The sequence below is a fragment of the Meles meles genome, chromosome 14 (genome assembly GCF_922984935.1).
Source record: "Meles meles chromosome 14, mMelMel3.1 paternal haplotype, whole genome shotgun sequence".
Lineage (NCBI taxonomy): Eukaryota > Metazoa > Chordata > Mammalia > Carnivora > Mustelidae > Meles > Meles meles.
This window is the reverse complement of record NC_060079.1, coordinates 52,057,853-52,081,404: the sequence shown is the minus strand read 5'-3', so window position 1 is coordinate 52,081,404 and position 23,552 is coordinate 52,057,853.

Sequence of the window (23,552 nt, the reverse complement as noted above, 5' to 3'; positions counted from 1 at the left end):
CTGACATATTTCATCTTTTTTTCTATATGACTCTTTCAAATATATTGATAGAACATTAAGTTTTTGGTCAAGATCATTATAAAAATATGCAGAAGTTTTATAACCAATAACTTGCCGCATGGTAATATGGAAAGCATGACCCCAAAAATCTAACCCAGTGGCCAAGAAAATCATAAATAAATATTGGAACTTATTTTATCCAGACTCAAATAGATTTGTAGTCAGAAAAAAAGATAATTGACTAGCTTAAAAAGACCACAAATGAAATGTAATAAGTTGTATTCAAAGACAGTGAGAACTACATAGGAGTCCATTCAAATAAACACAACTCTTATACAGTTTTTTATGTTTTTTTTTTCTTTCACATTTTAGCCCTGAAGAAACATAGAGACAGGACCAAACCTGTTCTTTAACCAGTCCAGCAAGTAAAAAATATGATCGATACTGTAAAGAGAAATTCTAACCCCAGCAATTCTTGGTAACAGGCAGGACATCTCTTTGATCAATGGTTTAACACTTGCCAGCATCTAATTGAGACTTTCTGAGATGTACTGTTAACCTGACCAGTTAACCTATTGGCCTCTTCACCCCTTCTTCTCAGATTCAGAATGGGCTGAAAAACAGGTGAGAGTTCCAAATGTGCAGCCTCTCCTTAGTGTACTGGGAACAGGATATAATTTCCTCCCTCCTCTGGCTTCCTCCTTTTTATTTATTATCAAAATGATAAGTTGTACATATAAAATGGAGAAGTCCTGCACCTGAATGAGCTTGATGCCATCAGATTCTGTAAGAGGCACCCATGTCACTCCTCAGAATCCTGGCAGCTGTGGCTAGATGAGATGCCCTTTGTCGTTCAGGCTTCTGCTGAAATACCACCAGAAGAAGCTTTTTATTTCAGAACTTTATAAGTAGAACAAAATTAGTTAGTTTGATTGAGTGACTCTCTCCTTTGGGATCAACTGCGTACACTAAGCAGTCAACCTGAGTGTCAGTATATTTAAAACAAAATGTGGATCACATACGGGGCTGTTTCTGGTTTAGCCCCTACCCCTCTTTACAGGGGAGTTGGTGCCATAGGTACTGCAGCAGGGATGGCTGAGGGAAGTCCGTGTTCTCTTTTTGCCCCAACCTTCTTTGTTTTCAGCCATCCTGGTTTTATGACTTGTGTTAATCATCTTCTGGGGACTATATCATTTAATTTACCGTACCGATCCTTTATCAGGACTTTCCTCCTAATGGCCGAGCAATATCAGTCTCTTTGCAAATAATCAAAGTTCAAACCTCAGGTTCTCCTTTCACTAGCTATGTAAGACTTAAAACAAAACAAAACGAAATGAAATAAAACCTATTTGTGCCTCAGTTTCCTTGTCTGTAGAACGATGATAACATCTGTCATATAGATTTATTGTGGAGATTATGCAGAAGAGATTACAACAGAACCCAGTAGGGCATGGGCCCCACATTCATTTCAGCTATTTATTTACCAAATCATGTTCCACATAAAGCGAATTCAGAACTAGAGTTCTGGAGAGCATGGGCCCAGGGAGGAAAAAAACGGAAAAAAAAAAAAAAAAGGAAAAAGAAGAAGAAAAGGGAAGAAGGAAGAAAGGGAGGGAGGGAGGGAGGAAGGAAAGAAAAGAAGGAAGAAAAAGAAAGAAAGAGGGTATGAAATAGAACTCTGCGGTTCCAACTTTAAGCCCTGTGGGATTTCTCTTCTGTGAAGAAATTTCTCTGCTGGCGGAAAGATGTGTCTGAACTTTCTTACTTCGACACATCGGAGTGAGAGCAGCAAAGGATCGTATTAAGCTTTGTGCCTTTAGTGCCTAAAACAGGGCTGAGCATATACTAGACACTCAAGAGAAGCTTCCTGAATGAAAGTTGCCAGCAGTGTGGGTGGGATACTGACCATGGAAACAGTGATCCCGTTCTTAGGTCCAGCTCAACTTCCTTTCTCGAACAGGGGGAACATTAAACTCAATCGACAGGATCCACGTGAACAGTGTTGGAGGGGTAGGCGCCTGCCCGCAGAGGTGTAGTTCCAACAAGTTGACCAGATGAAAATGTCACGAGATGCAATCAACACAGGATCCAGCCTGAGAGGCTGTTGACATTCTGTGTAATTACCGCAAGTGCACCCTGGGTAGTCCACGTTATTATAAACTGCATTTCCAACACTGTATGGTATTAAAAAAAAAAAAAAGGCAACAAAGTTATAGCCATTAGCAAAGCTGAATTGGAACTCATAGAAAATGTCAAGGAGATCTTAATTGTACTTTATATAATGGTCTCCTAGGCTAATAAGATATGATCTAAAACCATTAGGTATGAGAAGGTAAACATTTTAAGAGCACTTTTTTTGCCAAAAGGCTCTTCATCTCTATTTGACAACTCTGGCTCGGCCTTGAGGGAAAGCATTGCAGCATTCTGAAAGAACAGATATTGTTTGTGACCGAGGAGATGAGGCTCGGTAGGGGGGAGAGCACTCAAAGGTAATGTACATAGCGCGAGCATGTCTATAAATCTGCTTGTGAGGTCACACATCACCGGTCCCCCCCTCCCACCGCCGGCCAAGGGGGTCGGCAGGTATGCTCTCCAAGTCCTCCCTCTACCACACAGCATGCGGTTCCAGACTGCTGGGAAACACCTTTTATGCTGATGAACTTCAGAACACATAAATCTCTTGAGTCTTACAAGTGACTGGGACTTGTTCTCTCAAGGTCAGAATCTCGCCAACAGAAAACCATATATTCATGTTTTGTATTATCAATGAGCTTCTGAGCGAAGACAGCAGCCCCATGAATCCCTGCCGCTGCTGGAGATTTTATAGAGTCCCTGCTCTCAATTATTGATGAAAGTCACCAGCAATTTAATCTATAGGTCAATGTTACTCTGTCTCCTGAGCTCCGTAGTTCTGTCTTCTATTTCAGGCTCAAGGAGTACACTGTTTACCTTGGTTCTTATTTTTAATTGGTTTGATGTTAAAATCACATGGAGAAATATTATCTACTCCTCAATGAGATATTTATCTAAGTGAGAGCAGAGTCTTTTTTCCACCTTCTTCATTGTGCAGTTAGCAAAAGTGATCATCGACTGTCCCTAGGGAGGTAAATATGTGAAAATCAGCAAAAACGAGTATGTGTTCATTTTACAAGTGTGTTGAATTAAAATTCATTAAATGAAAATACAATCACCGAGGCAGAACTTGACTTAAATGGAGACTTCGGTTAGGGTGAGTGGCTACAACTTGCAATTTGGTTCTGTTTGTAAACACAGTTTAGAAATCATTGTTCAGACATGTGGGCTATGGTTCCCATTTGTCTCAAACTTGTGTGTACTCTGGCAAGCAACCTAATGCTTCTTTATGCCTTTGTTTCTCTATTTGTACAAGGGAGAACATTACCACTAAACGAAATTGTACTGTGCTTCGGGACACCTGCACAAATTGTGCTGTTTCAAACTGATATTAAGATGGTATTTGTTTAATCTACTGCAAAATCAGATTAATACTTTCTTTATTGCTAGTTGGTACTATTTACTAACCTGTGTTTGTTTCATTAAACATTAGCTCTTCAGGATTAGATGTTATATGAAACGGCCTACTTTGTTAAATGTATGAAACCCGAAGGTAAACATAGTTAAACAAAGGCCTTTACTACAGGACTTCTCAGAGCCTTTAATATCCCGATGAGCATTATGAATCTCCTAGATGGGTATGGTTTGTGGTATTTCCCAAACTTATTTAACAATAGTATTTTTTTTTTTGAACTTTTCTTTTAAGGTCAGAGGAAGGCTTTTGTGAAATGCTTGGCAGAAGGATAAGCACCATTAATAAGTATAGTCCAAAAATCTTAAAGAGGAAGCACAGTGTTGAAAAGCAGCTCTGGGGCGCCTGGGTGGCTGAGTCTGTTAAGCGTCTGACTCTGGGTTTCCACTGAGGTCATGATCTCATGGTCCTGGGATGGAGCCCCACGACAAGCCCTGCTTTGGGCTCCATGCTTAGCTAATAGCCTGCTCAAAGATTTTTCTCTCTCTCTCTTCCTCTGCCCTTCTTCCTGTTCACAGCTCTCTCTCTCTCTCTCTTTCTCTCAAATAAGTGAATAAGTAAACAAATAAGTAAATAAATAAATTAGCAGCTCTGTTCTTTTATTTATTATTATTGTTATTATTATTGTTATTATTTTGCTTTTTTAACATTATAATTGACGCTGCCTTAGTTGACCTGCACTAAACCCATCACTCTATGTACTGGCTGGACCACATTGAACTGCTGGTTTTGTAGGTCAGAAAAGGATGGCATACCAGTATGTTCATGCATTTCTTTTTTTTTTTTTTAAAGATTTTATTTATATATTTGACAGAGATCACAAGTAGGCAGAGAGGCAGGCAGACAGAGAGAAGGGGAAGCAGACTCGCCGTTGAGCAGAGAGCCTGATGCGGGGCTCGATTCCAGGACCTGAGATCATGACCTGAGCTGAAGGCAGAGGCTTTAACCCACTGAGCCACCCAGGAGCCCCTGTTCATGCATTTCTACCTAACATCTGTGTCCCCGGCAGACTGAAGTCTTGGAACTAGCAGGCTAAATTCAGGCGTGCCTGCAGACTTCCATTCCCAACAGTTAAATTATATGTTTTGTCAAGACCTATTACAGCAAGATTTAAGAATTGCTGTTAAATGAGGTCGAGGTGAGCTGTTCTAAAAGTTTGGGGTGTGGGGAGTGGAATCTTACAATTGTGATGTCTACACTACATTTTAACTGGCCTTCAATGCTCAGGGAACACTAAAGGTACTAACGTTGGAAATGGAGGGTGCAGTTTCTGGGAGGAAAGAATCAGAATTCCTATCAGAAGACATAGAGGCAAGAAATCATTTTGATCCTATGTCAAAAGATGGATGAGTATAGAGGGATGATAGCCAAATATTTCAACAGCCAGTTTGGTCTTGACCCTGACCGATCAAAACAAATGGCTCTTCCAGCAGAAAGGATCGTCAGATGATTGCAAGCTGGTTGAATGCCAGCTATGTCTACAAATGTTTCAGGTTAAAATATAACATTTTGGGGACACCTGGCTGACTCAGTTGGAAAAGCATGCGACCCTTGATGTCAGGGTCATGAGTTCAAGCCCCCCTTTGGGTGTAGAGATTACTTAAAGACAAACAAACAAACAAACTTGAAAAAATACAACATTTTGATACATCATTTTAAAAAAATATTTTATTTATTTATTTGACAGAGAGAGAGATCACAAGCAGGCAGAGAGGCAGGCAGAGAGAGAGGGGGAAGCAGGCTCTCCGCCGACCAGAGAGCCTGACTCGGGGCTCCATCCCAGGACCCTGAGATCATGACCCGGGCCAAGAGCAGAGACTTTAACCCACTGAGCCACCCAGATGCCCCGATACATCATTTTTAAAACAAATTTCTTGTTTTAGACAAATGTTTTGATTATCTGGCCAAGTGCTATGTCTGATCACCTCAGAAGACTTCTCTTGAGTTCCCACCACTACCAGCAACAATGAGAGGACCTAGCATAATATGGCTCCAAGGTACTTTCCACAGGTATTATCCCCTTTAATAATCAGGAACTGGAGTAAAGAAGGTTAGCTCCTTCCTGTAAGCAAATGTCCTGGAAGAAACCCCTTTGAAGCTGCCACACAAGCAGGTAAGGGTTATAGAAATCATTTTGTTGATGAATCATTTGATGAAAGGAAAAAACACAAAGAGAACAGGAGGGGAAGAAAGAGCTGGAAACTGGACTCCAGATTTGGGCAGAATATTCAAGTATCTGCTGCCAGAAGACGGCTCCTGACCGAGATGAGTACTCAGTCGGGACGGCTGAGGGAAATTGAGGGATCATTACGCTGAGTATGAGACTGCCCCCGATGCCTTTATGTTCTAATTGTTGTTGACCCACAGGGGCACATGGAAGGCTAGCTAGCTGTGTCTCAGGACCACTACTCTGCAACTTAACCTGTGCAGTAAGAGGCTCAGAAATCAGGAATAAATCTGATATAAAGAAGAAAAATTTCACATTAAATTCTGACTCTCATATGACAAAAACATATGAAGGTCTATCCACAACTGTCACTTTTTTAAAATTGATTTTTTTTTAGTTGAATGTAGTTAACACACAAGGTTACATTAGTTTCAGGGGACAACAGCTATTTGACAAGTTTAAACATGATGCTATGTTCACCACAAATGTAGTTGTCTTCTGTCCCCCCACAAGGCTATTACGATACCATTGACTCTGTTCCTTGTGCTGTACCTTTTAGTCCTGTGACTTATTCATACCATAACTGGAAGCCAGTGTCTGTCACTTCCCTTCTCCCATTTTGGGCATCTCTGGCAACCATGAGTATGTTCTCTGTGTTTACAGGTCTGATTCTGTTTATTCATTTGTGGTTTTTTTTTTTTTTAGATTTCATGTATAGTGAAATTATATGGTATTTGTCTTTCTCAGTCTGACTTTTTCTTCTCTCTCTTTTTAAAAAAACATTTCATTTATTTATTTGCGATGGAGAGAGCATGAACAGAAGAAGGGGCAGAGGGAGAGGGAGAAGCAGACTCCCTACTGAGCAGGGAGCCCGATATAGGGCTTGATCCCAGGGTTCTGAGATCACGATCCGAGCCGTAGACAGATGCTTAACTGACTGAGCCACCCAGGCTCCCCTCAGTCTGACTTTTTCATTTAACATAATTCCCTGTAGGTCCATCCATGCTGTTTCAAATGGCACAATCTCATCCTTTTTTTGGCTGTGTAATATCTCATGGGGTACACACACAAACACACACACACACACACACACGCACACACATACTCACACACACAGTATCTTTATCTGTGCACCCATTGATGAACTCAAGATTGCTTCCGTATCTTGGCTATTGTAAATAATGCTGCAGTGAACATAAGGGTGCATGTATCCTTTCAAATTAGTGTTTTTGTTTTCTTTGGCTAAAAACCCAGTGGTGAAACTATTGGCTCATATGGCATTTCTATTTTTAATTTTTTGAGCAACCTTCACATTTTTTCCGCAGCGGCTACGGGCTTTGTAGCCTAGCACCTAGTTTTGTCCTGGAATCACCTGGGAGCTTCAGAAAAATACTTGATGAATCACTGGGTTTTAAAAGCTTCCCACCTCAGGGGTCGCCTGTGGCCCAGCTCTGCTCACGTGACCTGGGAACCTCTTAGAAATGCTGGAAATGGAGTTCTCTCCTAGACCTATAGGGAATCTGAATCTGGATTTTAATAAGACTTCCTGTGAGTCCTAGGCACATTTAAGCTGGAAAATCTAGAAAACTGTTTCTCAAAGTATTGTCAGAGGACTTACATTAAAATTTCCTGAGGCATTTTTTAAAAAGAAAAAGCAGTTTTGTTGCTGTTGTTGCCCCCAGCTTAGCTCCTGAATGAGGTTTGGGGTGGGGGTTGGTGGGAGGCGAGGCTGGAGCCTGAGGAAACAATGGTCAAGCAATCACACAGAGAACCTTACTAGCCTCTAAGCTGAGAACCAGCTGGTGGGGGAGATAAGGGGAATAGGTGGAAAGGTACAAATCTTCAGCCCTAAGATGAGTAAAGTCTGAGGATCTAATGTATAAAGTGGAGACTCTAGCTGGTAACACTGTAACGTATAATTGAAATTGGCCGAGAGATGCTGTCAACAAAGAAAAATGGTGAAGTGACTGAGCTGGAGGGGGGGCGGGGATGATTCTTCCATAATGGAATCACATAGCAAATCATCATATTGTACATTTTAAATGTCTTACAACTTATTTATCACTAATGCCTCCATAAATGGGAAAAAAAGCAAGTTGAGAACCACGGTTGTAAAGAACGTGTCTTAGGACTCTTTCTGAAACTGCTAGGGTCCAGGATCTGAAATGCTGTGGGAGGGGTCGGAGAGGGAGGCTAGGGCTGTTGTATTAGCGGGCACGGGCACTGGGTCGGGAAGCATCATGCTCTACTCCCCAAGTCAAAATCATCCTAACTTTATTCTTTTTTTTTCAAGATTATTCATTTATTTATTTGACAAAGAGAGAGAGAGAGAAAGAGGTTAAGTATAAGCAGGGGGAGCGGCAGGCAGAGGGAGAGGGAGAAGCAGGCTCCCCATTAGGGAGCCCCCAATGCGGGTTCAATCCCAGGACCCTGGGACCATGACCTGAACCTAAGGGGGACGCTTAATGACTAAGCCACCTAACTTTAAAGAAGATGCTCAGGGGCACCTGGGTGGCTCAGTGGGTTAAAGCCTCTGCCTTCGGCTCGGGTCATGATCCCAGGGTCCTGGGATCGAGCCCCACATCGGGCTCTCTGCTCCGCAGGGAGCCTGCTTCCTCCTCTCTCTCTGCCTGCCTCTCTGCCTAGTTGTGATTTCTCTCTGTCAAATAAATAAAATATTAAAAAAAAAAAAAAAGAAGATGCTCAGACCATCAATTCTGGGGCAATTTGTGTCCACCTTTTTTAGAACCAAGTCAGACTTCGGGGTCTAATCTGAGATTATCACCTTTCCTCAAGCTCCAACAGTTAACTGAAGTTTGGGACCAGTTGGAGTGTTTTTGTTCTTCGGCAAAATTTAAAATCTCAGAAATACAGCTTATTGACAGGGACCTAAGAACCTCTTGTAGAAATAATTGACACAAACTTGTTTAAACACTTTTTTCCGCGCATACCCTGATTAAGCAAGCTTGGGCTGTGTTTCCAAGTACAGAAGGAGTACCCGTCTGCGGTAGCTTCTCTTAGACAGCCACGAAGGCAGCATCAATCAGACCACGACCTTGACAAAGAGCAATTTTATGCAGTACAAGTCTTAGATAGCTGCCTTCTCATAAGGGTGTTGATATTGTTCCCCAGATCCAGAACAACAGCAACGGAATTCCACGGCAGCCTCTATTTACCCTAGTAACACCAGTTCATGGTCATTATCATGGGTCTAGACAGGACTTTTTGTTCTCGTTTTCGTTTTCGGATTAGTTTGCTAGAGCTGCCATAACAAAGTACTACAAATTTGGTGGCTTAAAACAACAGAAGTTTACTGTCTCGCCATTCCGGAAGGGGAGCTCTCTGTAATCAACGTGTCAGCTGTGCCATGCTTTCTCCGAAGGTTCTAGATGAAGATTCTTTCTTCCCTCTCCCTGGCTTCTGGTGGTTGTTGGCAATCCTTGGCGGTCTCTGCCTGTAGGTGCGTCACTCCAGTCCATCCCCATTGTCACGTGCTGTTCTCCCGGTTGTATCTCCACACTGTCCTCCCTCTGTGCAGGTCTGTCTCTGCGTCCCTCCTCTTCTTAAAACAACATCAGTCACATTGGATTAAGGAGCCCACCATAGTTCGGTATGACCTTGTCTTAATTACATTTGTAACAATCCTCCTTCCAAATAAAGTCACATATTGAGGTTCTGAGAAGGACAAGAATTTGGAGGGGGTGCTATTCAACCCCGTAGAGTTTTGATATTATTTCATTATTTGTTGCTGATTTTCTCTTTTATCCTCCCTCCCATTCTCTTTCATCCCTATTGATAACAACCTCTAGCTGTATTTAACATATGTCCTTCCATTTCATTTTCCTTCTTAAATAAATATGCATCCTTGAAAATGTAGTGTTATTAAATTTACATAAATGTTGTTTTTAAATGGAAATGAGTGGATTAGTGCTATAAACTTCATTCTGTCTCATATCATTCCATATTTTATTTTTGTGATCTTTTATGTTAATATTTGTCCATTTAGTAAGTTTCTTCTTAGTGCTACATATCCCATCAGGAACTATGACTTTTCCACGGAGAATCAGTCAAAATTAATAATATTATATACACTCAGTAATTATTTTTAGCTGCATGGTAGACTGAATGGGATTTTTAAAAATAATTCTGTAGTAAGAAGTAAATTTTCTTTGAGAAAAAAGGTAAAAGTTGAGTATGAAGGGGGTGTGTGTGTGTGTGTGTACGTACAGGCTGTGGCATTAACTAGGATAGTCAGAGTCGGCCTCATTGAGATGAGACCAAAGGAAAGAGTTAAAGGAGACAATGGAGTTAGCCAAGAGGATATCTGGGGGAGGAATATTTTAGGTGGAAGAAACAACTAAGGACTCTGAGACAAAAGTGTATGTATGTATGTATGGTGTGTATCATATCTAAGTATATATATAAGGCAATATATATTAAGGCAGGAGTCCTGGATATATATATATGTGTGTGTGTATATATATATATATATGTATGTATATATATGACTCCTGCCTTATGACTATATATATATATATATATATATAGTCATTTAACATAGCCTAACCCATAAATAATTGTGATTTATTGGAGTTAGTGTTAGAGATATAGAGGGCATGCAGAATGACCACATGGAAAAATAAAACTTCCAATTGTCTCAGTAATAACATAAGACATTTTTCAAATTTTATTTAAATTCCAGTATAATTAATATGCAGTTTAATATTCATTTCAGGTGTACAATATAGTGATTCAACAATTCTATACATTACTCAGTGCTCATCATGTTCATCAGTGCCAGTGGATTTTTGGTGGAGTCTTTCATGTCATCTGCAGATAGTAGAAGTTTTACTTCTTCCTTATCAATTTGGATGCCTTTAGCCTTTTATTTTCTTTTTCTTTTCTAATTGCTGTGGCTAGGACTTCTAGTACTGTGCTGAATAAAAGTGGTGAGAGTTAGGGGAAAATTTGTTCTTGACCTTAGGGGAAAGCTCTCAATTTTTCACCATTGAGTATGATATTCACTGTGGGTTTTTCATAGATGGCTTTTATTATGTTGATATATGTTCCTCTCTAAACCTACTTCATTGAGAGTTCTTAACATGAATGAATGTTGTACTTTGTCAGATGCTTTTTCGGCATCTATTGAAATGATCATGTGGTTTTTATCCTTTCTCCTATTAATGTATCATACTGATTGATTCACAAATATTGATCCATCTTTGCAACCCAGGAATAAATCTCACTTGATTATGGTGAATGGCTTTTTATTGAATGTATTGTTGGATTCCATTTGGTAATATTTTGTTAAGGATTTTTACATCTGTCTTCATTGATGATATCAGCTTGTAGGGCTCTTTATTGTTAGTGTCTTTATCTGGTTTTGGTATCAGAGTAGTACTGGCCTCATAAAATGAATTTGGAATCTTTTATTCCTCTTCTATTTTTTGGAGTAGTTTGAGAAGAATAGTTATTAATGCTTCTTAAAATGTTTGGTAGAATTCACCTATGAAGCTCTCTGGTCCCCATAGTTACATTTTTTGGGAGTTTGGGGGGGGGTGGGTTTGTTTTGTTTTGTTTTTTTAAAGATTTTATTTACTTATTTGACAGAGAGAGAGAGACAGCAAGAGAGAGAACACAAGCTGGGGGAGTGAAAAGAATATTTACTTATTTGACAGAGAGAGAGAGACAGCAAGAGAGAGAACACAAGCTGGGGGAGGGAAAAGAAGAAGCAGGCCTCCCACTGAGCAAGGAACACGATGCAGGGCTCCATACCAGGACCTTAGAATCATGACCTGAGCCAAAGTCAGACACTTAACAACTGAACCACACAGATGCCATCATGGGAGTTTTTTTAATTGCAGATTCAATTTCATTGCTGATAATTCATCTGTTCAATTTTTTTTCCTTCTTGATTCAGTTTTGGGGGGTTATATCTTTCGAGGAATTTATCCACTTCTTCTGGGTTGTCCAATTTGTTGGCATATAATTTTTCATAATCTCTTATAATCCTTTGTATTTCTGTGTTGTTGGTTGTTATTTCTCCTCTTTTACTTCTGGTTTTGTTTGAGTCCCTTCTTTTTGTTGTGTTTTGGTTTGGTTTGGTTTGGTTAGTCTGGATAAAGATTTATCAATTGAGTTCTTCATCTCTGATTGATTCTTTTTATGTTTTCTGTATCTTTATTGGGGGGGCTCACTGAAGAGTCCACTCTTTTCCTAAGTCCAGTGAGTGCAGGCATGTTACTTATCTCTATTTCATTTAGCTCTCTTGCCGTGATTTTGTCCTGTTCATCCATTTGGAACATCCTCTGCTGTCTCCTCATTTTGTCTAATTCTGTGTGTCTGTTTCTATGTGTTAGGAAAGTCAGCTATGTCTTTGCTCTTGAAAGTAGTGGCCTTATGAAGAAGAGATCCTGTAGTGCCTTGCAATTCAATGTCCCCTGTTCACCAGAACCTAGCAATTCAGGGGTGTCTCCTGTATGTGTTGTGTGTGCCCTACTGTTGTGGCTGAGCCACCTTTGTCTTCAGTCTGTCATCGGCAATGGTTCTCTGTCTGTTGTGGGCAGTTGGGTCCCTGTGTTTTCAGTGGGGTAGTCTTCTTGGGCTTAAATTGAGTCAGGTGAGGCATTTGTCAGAGATGCGGTAGGACTGAACTTTAGGGCGCTCTCTCTGTGTTGTCCCATGAGAAGCTTTTGTTGGTGGGGGACCGTGCAGTCAGACCAGTCGTCTGCTCCCAGCCCAATTCTGGGACTGCAGTCAGACTATTTTCTTCTCTCTCTCTCTGGGGAAGGAGTCACTTTGGAGTTGTGCTGACCCATAGGGATGGCTTACACAGTACTAGGTTTGTGGCACCACCTTGGATGGGCTCCTGTCAAGGGTATGTTTGAGGGTGGGGGCCCACAGGAGAATGCAAAGGTGGAGTGTGAGGTACTAGCAAGGTCTATACTGAGGCCACTGGGTTGGAGAGGGTGAATCCAAAGAAGCCTGGAGAGGCAGAGTGCACTGTTAGCTAGCTGGAGAATGTTTCTGCTGTGCTGGTTCCCACAGGTGTCTGTGTATCTAGGCTGGAGGGGAGACGAGGGAAGTGGCACCTGCCAGCTCTTTTGTTGTTGGAGAAATCTCCCAAAGATCCCTGCCCCTCCAGCACATGCTCTGGGAGACTGTAAACAAATCTCCTTTCTGTATACTCCAGGCATTTTTCAAATTGTGGCTTCTGTGCTCTCTCTGTGGAGCTGTTTGTTGTGCTGTCTCCTTGAGGGAAGGGACTCATTTTCTTATTGCCCTTCTGGTTCTCCGAGAGCCTGATGGTTTTTAACGTTCCAGGTGCTAAGCCCCACTGATGGTAAAACTCACAAAGCCAGGCCTCTCTGGTTTTCAAAGCCAAATGTTATGGGGATTCATCTTCCCAGCGTGGGTTCCCTGTGCCTAGGGTGCCTGGTATGGGGGTTTGTTCCTTCCTCTCTTCGAATCCATAGTTTCCCTCTCTCTTGTGGATGGTCCTGCAGGTCCCTTTAGTTTCCAGCTGTGTCTGTGCCCTTTCTACCCTCCTCAGTGTGGTCTCTTCTTTACATTTAGCTGTGGAGAGTCTGTTCTGCCAGTCTCCAGGTCATTTTCTGGATTATTTATGCTGATGTGGGTGTTCTCTAGGTATATCAGTGGGACAAGGTGAGCCAAGGATTCTCCTACTCTGCCATCTTCCCCAGAAGTTCAGAAGAGTTTTTGTTTGTTTTTAATATAGAATTGTGTCTTGACTATGATATCTAGCTTAGAGGAAAATGCCTTAGTTAGAATAGGCTAGGTAAGTCTGCATTAACAAACAAATATTAAGTGTCAGTGGCTTATTGTAAAAACAAAGAAATAAACCAATTCTTCGTACAAAGGAGAAGCTTCTAGATCACCAGGATGTCTCACCTTCAAATAATGTCTCAGGGATTGAGGCTGTTTCTATGTCACGTCTCTGCCATCTTGATATGGAACTTTAGGGAACTCTCCAGGGCGAGGAAAAAGAGAGTACTGGAGCGCTCAACTGTTCTTTTATCCTGTGGCTGGAGAGTAGCTCGTGTCACTTATGCCCAAGTTTGTTGGCCAGAATTAGTTGCATGTCCCAACCTGTGAGGGACGCAAAAATATAGTCTTTCTGTATACTTAAGAAAAGGAAAAGGAAGGGCCCTAGAAAAAAATAGCATTTGCTCTGATCTAGAGAAATAAGTTGAGCTGTATTTGAGTTCCTGGCACTGCCAGATGTCAACCTTGAGTGAGGTCCTGAATGGGTACAATTTTAACCAGCTTTAAGGGGATGGGTTTTGATAGTAAAAATGGGTGTTTTTGTTTGCTTGCTTGCTTTACCTTGATTTGATTTTTAATTCTCTAGGTATTTTGCATTCTTTTCCTCCTCTAATCCTAGTAATGCCTTTGACCATTCATGGCTTATTTTCCCTTCTCCCAAAGCTACTGAGCACATAATACACAATCAACAGATACACTAACTTCTTGAACTAAGGAATAAAAACTTTCGACTCAATAGCCCCTGACACTTGTTAATTTTGTTAAAGACTTAATGAGAAGGAGATAAAAGAATAAATGAGTAGAATTTCCACTAATAACTAACAACTTAACTTATCTGTCTTTCATCTTCCCCCAAGTAGCCGTAATTAAGTGTTGATGATGTCACATCTATAATAATACCTCTATTTGTCGCTCCCTTTCAAGTTTGCAAAGCCTGCTACATCTATTATGTCACTATATCCTCACACCATACAAGGTGCAATAAGGCAGGTGTTATACCCATTTTGCAGATTAGGAAATTAGAATTCTGTGATGTTAAGTGAGCGGCCTAAGATCTGCAACCAGTAATGATGTTGTCACTTGAACCAGATCTCCTAACTTCATGTCCTGTGTTTTTCCCCTGACCACAGCATAGAGGCTCTCTACAAATGGGAAATCATCCACATAGGCAAGATAATAAAGCCTACTTCTTTTTTTTTAAAATTTATTTATTTATTTTCAATGTAACAGTACTCATTGTTTTTGCACCACACCCAATGAATAAAGCCTACTTCTTAACCTTTAACACAGAGAAATCCAAGCTGGTTTAATAACATAGTGAGAGTGTAACTTTCAAAAATTTCATCCTAATGGGTGCAGTTTTTTATAAACTGTTCTGGAAGCAAGGAGTCTTAGCTGTACAGAGGCATCTATACAGGGACAGGAAAATTTTTCTGTAAAGGGCCAGATAGGAAATGTTTTAGTCTCTGTAGCCATATGATCTCTGTTGCATACTGTTCTCAGTTATTTGTTCACTATTTTTTTAAAGATTTTATTTATTTATTTGACAGAGACACAGCAAGAGAGGAAACACAAGCAGGGGGAGTGGGAGAGGGAGAAGCAGGCTTCCCACCGAGGAGGAAGCCCGACATGGGACTAGACCCCAGGACCCTGGGATCATGTCCTGAGCCAAAGGCAGCTGCTCAACAACTGAGCCACACAGGCACCCCTTGTTCACTATTTTTTAAATGTAAAAATCATTTGAGTTCACAGGCTGCTCAAAATAGGCTGTGGGTTGGATTTGTTCCACAGGCCTCAAGTTTTTAGGAAGCTGTTTGTCCATGAACGCTGACAGTGACCATGAAACCGACTACTTATTGTTGGTCTTGCGGGCATTCAGCCTGCCTTGCATTGTCTGCTTGGCAATTTTCTTTTGGGTCACAAATTACCCACTTCCAGGTGAGATATGCAACATTCTGTCTCTGAATGTCTTACCCTGCCTGTTCACAGTTTGCAGGGTCTCCCTTCTGGTACGTGGCTGGGTCTGTGACTTGGTTTCATGAACTATCTTATGAGCAGCTCCACTTGCCACTGCAAGCCATGGGGCATGATGCTCCTTTTCTATTTTTTTAAAATTTTTTAAAAGATTTTATTTATTTATTTGACAGAGATTACAAGTAGACAGAGAGGCAGGCAGAGAGAGAGGAAGGGAAGAAGGCTCCCTGCTGAGCAGAGAGCCTGATGTGGGACTCGATCCCAGGACCCTGGGATCATGATCTGAACCGAAGGCAGAGGCTTTAACCCACTGAGCCACCCAGGCGCCTTCTCCCTTTCTTTTTTAAAGAGCTCAACTTCTGCTGCCTGTTTACTCAAGTTGGGCCTCTCCAAAGTGCCTTCTACCTCATTTTCTAAATTTATTTATCATCTCTTGCTAAAGTCTATGAAGGTGGAGTTTGGGGTATCCAGGAGGTCACTCAAGGGCACTGAATATAATACAAGTGATCAGAGAGCCTCCCCAGCCTCATTTCTGTCTTTCTCCCTGGAGTTCTGGCAGTAGCAGAAAGCAAGAGCAGTGCGACAACTTTTGGAGGTCACTAATCTCAGGAAAACGAGACATGCCTATCAGAGATGCATGAATTGCTTTAATGCTCAAATGCTCTGTGATGGAAACCAGTCACTTCTTTATAAGTTTCTCCTATGATTTTTTTTTTTTTTTTGGCTAATTTCTTTCGAGGCAGAAGATGCTTTGTTCATTAAACAGATGTTTGCAATCTGCTATAAGTCTGGCACTATATTAGTTGCTGGGGCACAAAGATCATTGGTATGTGGTATCTGCTTAAGGAGCTTATGTCTTTGGAGGAGATAGATGCATCCATGGGCTGTGAAAATACAGACTAGTGCAAATATAGAGCTTTGTATAGGGTGGCAAAGGAGCATGGAAAACATTCTTACTTCTTCAGGGGAGAGGGAGAGCTAGAAAAGTCAGAAAGGAAGTGATGTCTGAGCTGAATAAAAGAGAGAATGAGAAAAAATGGTCAAGATGGAGGGAATAACATGTCACGGAGGTGTGGTAGAGGATGGTGTGATTGAGAACTATCCAATGCATAATGTGACTTACACATATAGTGCCTAAGAAGGAGGGATATAATGAGGCACGAATGCAGAAATGTGCCATAATGTATTACATGCCAAAGTGTGAAGTTTGTTCATTGACCTGAAGGCAGGGGTGAGCGAGTATGGAAGCACAAAGGCTCCGGGGCACCTGGGTGGCTCAGTGGGTTAAAAGCCTCTGCCTTCGGCTCAGGTCATGATCCCAGGGTCCTGGGATCGAGCCCCACATTGGGCTCTCTGCTCCATAGGGAGCCTGCTTCCTCCTCTCTCTCTGCCTGCCTCTTTGCCTAGTTGTGATTTCTCACTGTCAAATAAATAAAATATTAAAAAAAAATTTTTTAAATAAAAAAATAAAAAAAAAAAGAAGCACAAAAGTTCCATAAAGTTCATGTTTTTGAAAGATCTCTTAGGCTGGATGTGGAAGTTGGAATAATGAAATCTAGGACTGGAGAAGGAAGTTATTCCATTTGTCCAGCAAGAGATGGTAAATATCATAGTTAAAGCAAAAGGAACAAGTTCAAGATGATTAGTAAACAACAGCACTTAGAGACTGATTATGAGTATGAAATAAGGAAAGTCCAGAACGATCTCCAGGTTAATGGCTTGGCAGTTGAGAAACGATGTTGTAATCCAACAACATAGGAAACACTGAATGAGGAGTGAAGAGGAAATTAGAAGACTGGATGATTCATTCCATTTTAGGCTGTGAGATCTGAAAATCCTCTGGGGTGTCCAAGTGAAGATGTTCAGTATACAGTAGGAAAAACAGGTTTGAAGGTCAGTGACAGTGACTCAGCTGGAGATATTTGGGAAGTATCAGTACCTAGTCTTTGTGATTGTCCAAGCAGCAGTTGGAGCTTGAGAAGTAAACAGGACCAAGGATAAAACCCCGAGGAACCCTAACTTTGTCAGATGCAAGAAGAACCTGCAGTAGAAGTAGAAGATCAAGAAGGAGTGGACACAGAGAGAGACGGATGTAATTGGAACTGTGTGCTGTCATGGAAGGCAGAACAGGAAAGAGTTTGAGTTTCATGAGACAGGATGAAAAAGAATTGATTTTATGTGTAAAATAGGAGGTCACTAATTAAAAACAATTCAGGAGAGTAGTGCAAATTAGAAGCTGGGTTGGAGTGACTGGACTAGTGAATAATTAAAGGAGATAATTTAATATTAGATGTAAAGTCTGCAAAGATACTTTGTATATTGTAAATATACAAATATACAGCAGGCTTTCATTAATGTGTAGTCTAAGGCATAATCTCTAGATTTGAACTATCTTTTGAAATAATTAACCCATCAATATTTAATTTTCATGTCTCAGTGATAAAAAATTGATAATAAATCTATTGATAATAAAATCAGTAGGTTCATTATAAAATCTACAACCACGCTTATCATCAACACAAACCGCTTTATAATTTTATTCATCTTCTGCAGGGAACAAGTTGCCTTAAAAATACTCCTGTCTATTTGCTAAATAATTCCAGTTATAAAGGTCCTGTCAGGATTTTTGGTTTTTATATCCTATGTGCCCCCTTCCCTTCCCCAGCTAGTTCATGGGCCTTTCTTTCTTGCCTGCAAGCAGACCTCAGACACTTGGCCTTTGTCACCAGTCACTTTGTTCCCTGGGATCTTCACATCACCTCTGTCTGCCCCAGAATTGAGGAGCAACAAACCATATCCTTAGCATCTCTTTACTTGTTCTTTTCATAGGCCATCACGTAGATCTTTGAGATTTCAAGGGTTTGGGAATTTTCCTGCTAAGGACTAAAAAGAAATAAAAAAGATATTTTTTTTAAATGAGAAAATTTCTGAAGTCTTAGAGTTAAGACTTTTGGTTCACAAGTTTTGGTGTTAAGTGGGTCTTACCCTTCTATGCCTATGTTGGGGCTTACTAAGTCACTTCTTTTATACCTCTTCTGATTTCATGTCCTCATGTCCTTCATGACTTTTCTACCAGGAGGATTAGAAGATGACATCAAGACAGACCATGAGGCCTCCCTTTGTAATATCCCTGAAAACCCACAGGCTAAGTGATCCCCATTCCACTGGCCTCAGTCCTAAAAGAAATGTTCACCTTTATGTATTCCTCACAGTTGTTTCCCACATAGAGCTGAAATACAAATCCTAATCCTGAAATACAAATATTTTCCATCTTTCCTAGTTCAATCTCATGTGTTCACTTGATAATCTTGTTTGTTTATGTTCTTATGCAAATCACTGATTTAAATATAGAGTAGAACAGGACCAGGGAAAGAGTCCCTTGGCATGAGAAGTGGAAACCGTGTTTCCCTGTTCTAATCAGTCCATGAGCTAATGTTCTTTAGGAGGAGTCATCCAAAATGTATAGACCTACTTAATTGTTGTCTAATTTATAATTCAGTTTCTATTCACAATTCGATCATTGTGTTCATGGGACATTATGAGAAGTGCCTCGCTGAGCTTCAGGCACACTATGTTGCGAGAAAAAGTGTAATGGTTAAAAGCTTTGGATTTGGAGCCAGGTATGTTGGTTTTGAATCCTGGCTTTTCAATTTACTAGCTTTGAGATCTTGTGCAAATCACTTAACCTCTCTGTGCCTCAGATTTCTTGTCTATAAAATGAGGGTAATATTAATATCTTATTGAATTTTCTCATAAGATTTTCATGAGGATTAGATAAAATAATACACATAAAACACTTAACAATACTTGACAGATAGCAAGTGTCCAATAAATGTTAGCTCTTCAAAAATGTATAATGGGGGGCACCTGGGTGGCTCAGTGGGTTGGGCCTCTGCCTTCAGCTCAGGTCGTGATCTCACGGTCCTGGGGTCGAGCCCTGCATTGGGTTCTCTGCTCTGTGGAGCGCCTGCTTCCCCTTCTCTCTCTGCCTGCCTCTCTGCCTACTTGTGATCTCTCTCTCTGTCAAATAAATAAATAAAATCTTTTAAAAAATGTATAATGGTAGCTCTCAACTGGACCAGGGAGAGAATAATGAATAATCAGAATCTCTATGTGGGTGATCAAGACGGAGAAAATATTGGGAAAATATTCCGGTTGATTTTAACACACTATGCCTACATCTTGGTGAGGAACCATCGTATTTAGTTTTCTTCTTTCCAGGTGTATTGTTATTAAGAATGCAAGAAAAATCTGACTTAATCTGTTATGGGCCAAATTGCATTCCCCAGAATTCATTTGTTGAAGTGCTAACCCTCAGTGCCCTAGAATGTGACTGTATTTGGAGATTGGATCTTTGAAACAGTAATTAAGTTAAAATGAGGTCATTAAGCTGGGCCCTAGCCCAGTGTGACTGTAATCATTATAGGAAGAGGGAATTTGAACACCGGTTCAGAGGAGAGACCACATGAAGACAAAAGAAGATGGGGCATCTAGAAGCTGAGGAGAAAGCTCTCAGAAGAAACCAACTGTGTCAACACCTTGATCTCAGATTTCTTGTCTCCGGAATTGTGAGAAAACCTATTTTTGTTTAAGTCGCCCAGCATAGGGTGCTTGATTAGGACAGCCTGGCAAACTAATACATAGTGTAATTGATCCCACTCTGTGACTAAGGCATCTTTGAGGATTTCTAAGCTCTTCTTTATTAATCCTTTCTAGACTTATGTCTAGAATCAATAGCTCGGTTTATGGCACGTAGTTTGCAAGATCTGTTTTCTTCATCCCTTTAAAGATCGGTATGTACATACACACAGCCTCTCAGCACCTCTCTTGTCTACCACACCTCGTCAACAAAAGCTCTTTTTGTATCTGGGATATAATCTGCATGGGTAATGAGATCCAAGCTCATTGAGAATAATTACATTCACTCTTTTTATCCCTTAACCAGTCTCAGGCTTTAGTTAACCCTTCTGAAGTGTGATGCCTCTTTTCAGCCAATCATGTTATCATGTTGATGATAAAAGCAAATTAGAATGTGGGCAAGCCCATCTTCTCTCTGTCGGCTTTTATAAGCAGCAAGCTTATGAAATTCATGTTTTGAATATATTTAATTTTGAATATATTTAATTTTGCAGTCTGTTGAATTTTTGTTAGCTTTTTTAAAAATCAGGGCTTTACTCTGTCTACCCTGTTATTACAGGTTAGAGACGATCTTCAGTACTTTCTGCTCTATCTCTTCTATATCTTTTGTATGATGGAAGCACTAAACTCAGATTCAAAACAATAGGGGCCATCTGTTGCTTGGGACCTGGGTCAATTTGCTTAATCTAAATTTCTTTATCTATAAAATACAGTTTAATAATATTCCATCTTATAAGGCAAGCCATTGTAGAAATATTATTGAATTATAAAATATATGCAAAAGCACTTTGAAGTTATGATTTCAGATATGTACAACACCTTATTATTGATATTACTATGATTATCATTAAGGCATATCCTTTCATTTCCGAGTTCAAGAGATAGTTATGAAACCACATCGGTCTCTTGATTTAGTTTTCATTTTTATTTATGTTTGAAGGAAATAGTCTATAGTACACAGCTAATTTTGCAAGAATAAGAAGACAGGTTGCTTTCCCCTCTCACCTGCAATGAAAGAAGAGAAAAAATCACTACTTTTGGCAGCAAGAAGCATCATTCACTTCTTGAAGACCAAATGAGAGATCTAATTTTGCACAGAGGTTTATATTTTAATGTTTTCATGAAAGGCATCATGGCTCAGAGGAAAGAGGTCCTTCTTTGGAGTCAGCCAGACCTAAAACCTGGCTTTGCCACAACTAGACTGTTTGGCTCTGATCAAGTCTATGAACTTTGTCTCACTGAATCTCCATTTCCATACTGAAAAGTGGAACAAATAAATAACTACCTCAGGGCTCAAATACAGAATGTATATCTAGTGCCTGGTATATCATGCGTGTTTCATAAAAACTGATCTTTGTACTAATAGAATTTACACAACTTACATTAATTATCTTCTCATTCTGACTTTTGATAATTTTCATTGAGCAAATTCCAAATCATAATCAGTAAATATTTCTTGCTTATCCACTGTTCAGGGGACTGGTCTGCAAGGTAAAGAAACAAAGAGGGCAAGGTATGTCTTCCTTTCTGCAAGGGGATTGTCATCTAATTGAAGAGGCAAAACACATCCAAAAAACAGTGAGAGGACATAACCATGTTTAGACACGGAATGAAATAATTTAATGGGAAAAATAGAAAGAAAAGGCTTTAAAGTGAAGGAATGTAGATTAAACCATGCTAAATGTAAAATACTGTGTTATAATATCTAACGCTGTTATTAAAAAATTACGATTTCATTTTTCTGCATGTGGCTGTCCAATTTTCCCAGCACCATTTATTGAAGAGGCTGTCTTTTTTCCATTGGACATTCTTTCCTGCTTTGTCGAAGATTAGTTGACCATAGAGTTGAGGGTCGATTTCTGGGCTCTCTATTCTGTTCCACTGGTCTATGTGTCTGTTTTTGTGCCAGTACCATGCTGTCTTGATGATGACAGCTTTGTAATAGAGCTTGAAGTCCGGAATTGTGATGCCACCAACTTTGGCTTTGTTCTTCAATATTCCTTTGGCTATTCGAGGTCTTTTCTGGTTCCATATAAATTTGAGGATTATTTGTTCCATTTCTTTGAAAAAAATGGATGGTATTTTGATAGGGATTGCATTAAATGCATAGATTGCTTTAGGTAGCATAGACATTTTCACAATATTTATTCTTCCAATCCAGGAGCATGGAACATTTTTCCATTTTTTTGTGTCTTCCTCAATTTCTTTCATGAGTACTTTATAATTTTCTGTGTATAGATTCTTAGTCTCTTTGGTTAGGTTTATTCCTAGGTATCTTATAGTTTTGGGTACAATTGTGAATGGGATTGACTCCTTAATTTCTCTTTCTTCAGTCTTGTTGTTGGTGTACAGAAATGCAACTGATTTCTGTGCATTGATTTTATATCCTGACACTTTACTGAATTCCTGTACAATTGGACCACTTCCTTACACCACACACGAAAATAGACTCCAAATGGATGAAGGACCTCAATGTGAGAAAGGAATCCATCAAAATCCTTGAGGAGAACGCAGGCAGCAACCTCTTCGACCTCAGCCGCAGCAACATCTTCCTAGGAACAACGGCAAAGGCAAGGGAAGCAAGGGCAAAAATGAACTATTGGGATTTCATCAAGATCAAAAGCTTTTGCACAGCAAAGGAAACAGTTAACAAAACCAAAAGACAGCTGACAGAATGGGAGAAGATATTTGCAAACGACATATCAGATAAAGGGCTAGTATCCAAAATCTATAAGGAACTTAGCAAACTCAACACCCAAAGAACAAACAATCCAATCAAGAAATGGGCAGAGGACATGAACAGACATTTCTGCAAAGAAGACATCCAGATGGCCAACAGACACATGAAAAAGTGCTCCACGTCACTCGGCATCAGGGAAATACAAATCAAAACCACAATGAGATATCACCTCACACCAGTCAGAATGGCTAAAATTAACAAGTCAGGAAATGACAGATGCTGGAGAGGATGTGGAGAAAGGGGAACCCTCCTCCACTGTTGGTGGGAATGCAAGCTGGTGCAACCACTCTGGAAAACAGCATGGAGGTTCCTCAAAATGTTGAAAATAGAACTACCCTATGACCCAGCAATTGCACTACTGGGTATTTACCCTAAAGATACAAACATAGTGATCCGAAGGGGCACGTGTACCCGAATGTTTATAGCAGCAATGTCTACAATAGCCAGACTATGGAAAGAACCTAGATGTCCATCAACAGATGAATGGATCAAGAAGATGTGGTATATATACACAATGGAATACTATGCAGCCATCAAAAGAAATGAAATCTTGCCATTTGCGACGACGTGGATGGAACTAGAGCGTATCATGCTTAGTGAAATAAGTCAATCGGAGAAAGACAACTATCATATGATCTCCCTGATATGAGGACATGGAGAAGCAACATGGGGGGGTAGGGGGATAGGAGAAGAATAAATGAAAC